This window comes from Macrobrachium rosenbergii, chromosome 46 (genome assembly GCF_040412425.1).
Source record: "Macrobrachium rosenbergii isolate ZJJX-2024 chromosome 46, ASM4041242v1, whole genome shotgun sequence".
Taxonomy (NCBI): Eukaryota; Metazoa; Arthropoda; class Malacostraca; order Decapoda; family Palaemonidae; genus Macrobrachium; species Macrobrachium rosenbergii.
In genome coordinates, this window is record NC_089786.1 from 54,109,695 (window position 1) to 54,117,194 (window position 7,500).

The 7,500-nt window shown below is 32.4% G+C and overlaps 1 long non-coding RNA gene across 1 annotated transcript in view; it reads right to left on the minus strand.

Moving 5' to 3' along the window:
- Nucleotides 1–3,067: 3,067 nt before the first annotated feature.
- The window catches only part of LOC136830087 (uncharacterized), a 5,070-nt gene continuing 637 nt past the window's right edge, over nucleotides 3,068–7,500 (minus strand). The window contains exons 2-5 of the long non-coding RNA XR_010850554.1: nucleotides 6,870–6,992; nucleotides 6,199–6,337; nucleotides 5,127–5,170; nucleotides 3,068–3,196 (exon numbers count right to left, since the gene is read on the minus strand). This is a non-coding gene — a long non-coding RNA (uncharacterized lncRNA). The remainder of the gene's footprint in view (nucleotides 3,197–5,126; nucleotides 5,171–6,198; nucleotides 6,338–6,869; nucleotides 6,993–7,500) is intronic.

A 7,500-nucleotide genomic window follows, 5' to 3' on the forward strand; every position in this document is an offset into this window, starting at 1 on the left:
TATATATATATATATATATATATATATAAAATATATATATATACATATATATACATATATGTATACATATATATATTTATATACCTTTTAACTCTGGAAACTTCCATAATTCCTATTTTAAATAAAACGGCCTTAAATTGCGCTTCTGGGATTCAACGATCCGCTTGGAAACGATTCCGGATAATTCCCCAAGATTAATAGATTTAATCTTCTTTCATTTCCCACTCAGTAATACAATGAGAGAGAGAGAGAGAGAGAGAGAGAGAGAGAGAGAGAGAGAGAGAGAGAGAGAGAGAGAGAGAGAGAGAAAAGAGTTATTAACGCCATTCAGAACTCTTGTTAGTTATTTTTTGCAGGAGACTTCAAAGAATGTATTAGGACAGTTTGGCTAAAAAAAAAAAAATACTCTTTCTATTTCTGTTCTTCCTATTCTTTTTATTTTCTGTAAAAGAAAACTATTGTGCCGGCTTTGTCTGTCCGTCCGCACTTTTTCAGTCCGCACCGTTTTTCTGTCCGCACTTTTTTCGGTCCGCACTTTTTTCGGTCCGCACTTTTTTCAGTCCGCAATTTTTTCAGTCCGCAATTTTTTCAGTCCGCAATTTTTTCAGTCCGCAATTTTTTCAGTCCGCAATTTTTTCAGTCCGCACTTTTTCTGTCCGCCCTCAGATCTTAAAAACCACTGAGGCTAGAGGGCTGCAAATTGGTATGCTGATCATCAACCCTCCAGCCATCAAACATACCAAATTGCAGCCCTCTAGCCTCAGTAGTTTTTATTTCATTTAAGGTTAAAGCTAGCCATAATCGTGCTTCTGACAACGATATAGGATAGGCCACCATCGTGCCGTGGTTAAAGTTTCATGGGGCGCGGCTCATACAGCATTATACCGAGACCATTTAAAGATAGATCTATTTTCGGTGGCCTTGATTATACGATGTAGCGGCTGTACAGAAAACTCGATTACGCCGAAGCATTTTTTACTTGTCCTAAATTTATTTTTATTGGTTTTCATCAAGGATTTTGAAATGATTTCCGTATTGCTCTGAATAACTGACTCCACATGCATACCTATATTTATATTTATATATTTATATTTATATATTTATCAATATTTACCTTTAAAATACTTCATCTAAACTCAAAAGCATCTACTTGTGGTCCAAGCTTGAGTTTGAGTTAACTCAAATATCACTGTATAAAATAAAGTGATTTTATATATAACCAATTCAAAATACAATTATTAAAGTTAAAAAATTTCTGGTACTCCAATTCTTTATGGAGAACAACTTAAGAACTTTTATATTTTCCATACTTTTAACTTTCGTCAGAATGGATTATAATGGCAACAGGATCATAAATTATATAGTTTCCGTAACAGAATAATTACTTTTTCCCTTCCTCCTACTTCTTCCTAATGAACACCTTAATATTCTTTGGAAGCTTCAGAATTTCGAGTCAGTGGCCCCTTTGGTAGGCATGTTCCATATGAATAGGTTTAGTCTTCTGAATAATAATAATAATAATAATAATAATAATAATAATAATAATAATAATAATAATAATAATAATAATAATAATAATAATAATAATAATAATAATAATAATAATAATATAAAATAAAATAAAAATACCTAAAATAATAAAATACTAAAATAGAATGAAAATAAAAAAAAAATATAAACAGAAATAAAGTGAAATAATAATAATAATAATAATAATAATAATAAATAATCAAATCCTTTCAAAGTCCTAAGATCCCTAATCATTACGAATCTGTTGTCAGGGCAAGACGGCATTAACTTGCTAAGTATTTCAATGCTTGTTTCTTGTCCTTTATCTTCGTGTCAACCAACTATCGTCCTTAGACACTCTGCTCGAAAGCTTCATCCAAAACAGATCGATCCTTCATGTGTCTAGGAGCCTGATCCTATCCTACGTAACCTGGATATTCCCAAGGATACCACAGTATCCTTAATGTCAAGAGGTTGATTTCATAATCGAGAAAGCCTTCCTTTTGTAGGGTTAATTTGGTAACTAAGTAGCTTGGTAACTAAGTAATTTGGTAACTAAGTAATTTGGTAACTAGGTAGCTTGGTAGCTAGGTAACTAGGTAACTAAGTAGCTTGGTAACTAGGTAGCTGGGTAACTAGGTAATTTGGTAACTAGGTAGCTGGGTAACTAGGTAGCCTGGTAACTAAGTAGCCTGGTAACTAAGTAGCCTGGTAATTAAGTAGCCTGATAACTAAGTAGCCTGGTAACTAAGTAGCTTGGTAACTAAGTAGCTTGGTAGCTAGGTAGCTTGGCAGCTTTGTAACTAAGTAGCTTCGTAACTAAGCAATTTAAGTCAAAAGTCAAATAGGTTGTATACGTGACCAATGTAGCTGGAATGATTTATTTAGGAAGTTATTATTTTTCTCCACTCTAAATACATCAAGGAATCACGCTCATTTTCATTTTGAATTCATTCTCTTTAGCCTTTCCACACTTTTTAAACTTGAGCAATGCCTTTAGATTGAAGGCAATTTCCAAAGAAAAAATTGCCTCTTTAGTTGGGCTCAGTCTTATCACACCTCCATTACATTTATAACAAATATTAAAATCCATTTACAAAATTTTACAGACCAGTCCTTGAAATAATAATTTTCTGAAATGGGTCCTGACAGATGTAACACACATGACTTCAGAAATTAGTCAAATCGTCTCAGAAATTAGTCAAATCGTCTCAGAAATTAAGTCAAATCGTCTCAGAAATTAAGTCAAGTCATCTCAGAAATTAAGTCAAGTCATCTCAGAAATTAAGTCAAGTCATCTCAGAAATTAAGTCAAGTCATCTCAGAAATTAAGTCAAGTCATCTCAGAAATTAAGTCAAGTCGTCTCAGAAATTAAGTCAAGTCATCTCAGAAATTAAGTCAAGTCATCTCAGAAATTAAGTCAAATCATCTCAGAAATTAAGTCAAATTATCTCAGGTTGTCTTGACTATTAATAAATATGAGACCACTCCTTTCAATTACAGTTTTTAAGGATATTGAACACCGTGAATCAAGGGAATATGTAAGTTTTATTTTAAGTTATATTTCCAAAAAACCACCACTGGAGCAAAAGAAAAAAAAAGACCATGAACTTAGGACCAGCTACCATACTCCTGCATTATGTAGTTTTATGAGCTCCAAAACACTTGTCAGTTTGAATTTGAAATCTGTAAACGGGATACAAATACATCTATTAGAGTCTTCACATTTAAAATTCAAAGAATTTTTTTAAAGGAATTATTTTTGGGTCATGGTAAAAAAAAATGCGAAGATAATTGACTTAGTATTTAAAGGTGCTGAAACTTATAATATAAAAAATAATTTTTAATGTTAAATCTAAATTACTGTTTAAACTTCAACTTATAATAAATGAAACTTTATAAATACAGGTACAAACTTTAAAATTTAGTAAAATCACAATCTTAAAAGTTGGGAATTCCAAAGAAGGTTCAAGTTTCACCAAACTTACTAACAAATATAAGCCCACAGATTTACATTTAACTAACAAACTGAAAATATTAATTGCATATGAAAAATTCCTCATCACCCAATGCTAGACATGAGCCCTTAATCAATTTGTTGATTTATCAATAAACTAAAAATAATAATGGTCAGAAAATAATTAACTCATTCTTTGGTTGAAAAAAATCTTGGTCATGCCTAGCTCATTTAATGAGCCAAGAATCACCGATTTACTTTAATAAAAACTAATTTCTGTGAGTATGGAAGTGGTCACCTCCGTCAGGGAATTTTCAGAGAAAAATTACCATTTAAAGGATCGAGTAAATAGACGGTCTTATTTGAATAATGGAGAGATTGAACTTCAAAACTGAGTTGGTTCCTTGATGCCTTTCGAGTGAGAAACTAAATATAATCAAGCATTTTTCCTTTAAAATAAAACTGCCCATTAACAAAAACAAATCAGTCAACAGTCCTTACAAGCAAAACACTTTTGAAAGCCTATGGCCACGGCTAGCAAACTTTGTAAAGCAAAGTAAATAGCCTCTGGCCATGGCTAGTAAACTTGATAAAGCAAAGTTTTATAGCCTCTGGCCATGGCTGCTAAATTTGATAAAGCAAAGTAAATAGCCTCTGGCCATGGCTAGCAAACTTTGTAAAGCAAAGTAAATAGCCTCTAGCCATGGCTAGCAAACTTTGTAAAGCGAAGTAAACAGCCACTGACCATGGCTAGCAAACTTTGTAAAGCAAAGTAAACTGCCACTGACTATGGCTACAAAACTTTGTAAAACAAAATAAATAGCCACTGACCATGGCTAGCAAACTTTATAAAGCAAAGTTTATAGCCACTGACCATGGCTACCAAAATTGATAAAAGTAAATATTTCTGTTCTCAATGAACAAAGCTGTTTTGTGCTAGCACTGGACCTTGCTTGAAAAGAAAAAATATATATATATAAAAGACACCACGGTTGAAATCATACAGCAGATGCCAGGTGCTCAGACTTTAAAATCAAAATGTCCAGTCAAGTCTGGCGCTAGACTTCTTAAGACTTGGTAGGAAACCAAGAACCATTATAGCTAAATCTCGGTTTCCTCTTAGTACCATGGATAAACCAAGGTTTATGTATAATTGCACTATTACTAAGTATAGGTTTGTTCATTAAGTACCACAGCTAAGCAGAGGTTAGCTAGCTTTATCTGTACCATAGCTAAATATAGGTCTGTTTGTTGTATTATTGGAACACGGTCAGAAATTTTACCGTTTAATTTTTGACAAATAGTTTAGGAGCAAATTTTTTTAAAGTCATTTTGAAAGCAAGTCGGTCATTTTGAATGAAAGTCGTTTTGAATGAAAGTCGTTTTGAATGAAAGTCGTTTTGAATGAAAGTCGTTTTGAATGAAAGTCGTTTTGAATGAAAGTCGTTTTGAATGAAAGTCGTCTGTACAAAGCAGTTCGTTAGCTAATTTTAGAACGAATTTAAATTTATATTTAAAAAGCAACAAAATTTTTAAATGTTAATACTCTCAATTTAAAAATCAACATTCAAAAGTTAACATTCTAAATATAAAACCTTCAAAGAAACAAAAGTTATAAAGCTACACTAAAATAATACTTAAAAAAATTTAAAGACTTACTTTAACTTAATCTTGAATTAGCAGCTCACCCACGATAACTCAGTCTGGAAAAAGTTAAAAATTTAAATTTAATTGCAAGAATATTTTACACTCAAGTTGAAATTCAAGGCAAGTACTATTCAAAAGAAAAAGAAAAACTATTTAAAATATTTAAAATTGATTTTTTTAAATTAAAGATTAACAAGGTTACTTTACAAAATTTAAAACTAAGTAACTGAAAAAGTTACTATCTAAAACCTTTATGCATTAACACATTAAGTTCAGTCAACTTCTGGAAAAGGGACATTTTGAAATTATGCATAAACACACAAGTTAACTTCTGAAAAAGAAACCTTTTAAATTTACAAAACATTAAGTTAACTACTGAACAAAAGGTACCTTTTAAAACTATATATATGCACAATAAGTTAGTTAGCTTCTGAAAAATGTACCTTTTAAAACTATACATAAGCACAATTAGGTTAACTTCTTAAAAAAATACCTTTTAAAACTGTACAAACCCATAAGTTGGATTCTGAAAATGGTACCTTTTAAAACTAAGTATATGCACATTAATTTACTTTAACTTCTGAAAAAGGTACTTGAAACTAAGTACGAACACACTAAGTTAACTTTTGAAAAAGGTACCTTTCCAAACTATGTACAAACACATTAAGTTAACTTCTGGAAAAGGTACCTTTTAAAAGTATGTACAAACACATTAGACTACCTAACGAAAACGGTACCTTTTAAAACATTATGTATAAGCTCATTATGTTACGTTAACTTCTGAAAAAAGGACTTTTAAAACCATAACTACATTTAGTTACGTTAACTTCTGAAAAAGGTACCTTTCAAAACTAACCACAAACACCTAAGTTAACTTCTGAAAAAGGTACCTTTTAAAACTCTTATCTATAACCAAATTAACTTGGACTGGTCTAATTCACTGACCACCAGAAAGAATAGTAATTGGTTGGTTGGATGGTTCAAAACCTCCCATAACCTGTCCGCAGGAGCAGCCTCCACCCCTACAGAGGTACAGAAAAAAATTAAACTGTGGTTTGGGTACGAGAAATTTAAGATAGCTCACCTTTGATTTTGCCAATTTTCGGTTTCTGTAACCAGATGTCTGGGAGTTTCTGAAAGGCTGTCTCGTGTTCAGTTATTGACAGAATTCCATTTCTCAGAGTGAGAACACTTTTTGGATCTAGGCTCGAATTCACAAAGACCTTAAAAAAACAGTTTCAAAATATTAATTCATGATGTACACTGTAAAATAAAATGCAATTTCTTTTAATTTAGGCTGAAATTAAATTCACAGAGAAATGGGTTCAAAAATATTTGTTCGTGGTATACATTTTAAAATAAAATGCACAACATTGTAAATTTAGGCTTGTATTGAATTCACAATGACATGAAAAACAATTTTAAAATATTAATTATGGTGCACAAGATTACAACGTAGGTTTAATTCATCCGTTCTTATTCATGCCAATTCAAAATAAAATCCTCATTAAGCATGAAAAAACTGAAGTAGTTTTAAATACTTTATAAAGAGAGGTCCAATATTTTCAAAAGCATGTTGCGTATACTTACATACCTGACTTATTTTGCTGTTAAAATGAAATGTACATTAAGATAAAGATATTTTGTTTTAGAATAAATTGCACATAAGCTTAAAAAAACTGAATTAGTCTCCCATAATTTATAAACAGGGGTCCTGTATCTTCAAAAGCATGCTAAGTAGCCTTAAATACCAACCTTCTTAAGAAGTGCATGACGATCCAGTCATAAAACTAAGAATTACGCCACCATCTCAGTTTATACAACAATGCTCTTTGGTAAGCATTTTCCAGAGATGTAACTGAGTCCCGGAACCTTCCCCTGAAAAAAGAGGGATGCCATATCTTAAAAACCATAGAATTTTCTTGAAAATAATCTCAGTATGTTTCCCCACACCCAAATTACTTTCAAAGTACTTATCTAACCTATCCTAACCTAACCTTTCCTATCCTAACCTAACCTAACCTAATCTAACCTAACCTAGCCTAACACAACCTAACCTAACCTAACCCAACCCAACCTAATCTAATCCAACCTAACCTAACCTAACCCAACCCGACCCAACCTAACCTAACCCAACCTGACTCAACCCAACGCAATCTAATCCAAACTAATCTAACCCAACTCAACCCAACCTAACCCAACCCAACCTCATCCAATCCAACCTAACCTAACCTAACCCAACCCGACCCAACCAAACCCAACCCGACCCAACCTAACCCAACCCGACCCAACCCAACCCAATATAACCCAACCCAACCCAATATAACCCAACCCAACCCAATATAACCCAACCCAACCTAACCTAACCCAACCCAACCTAATCTAA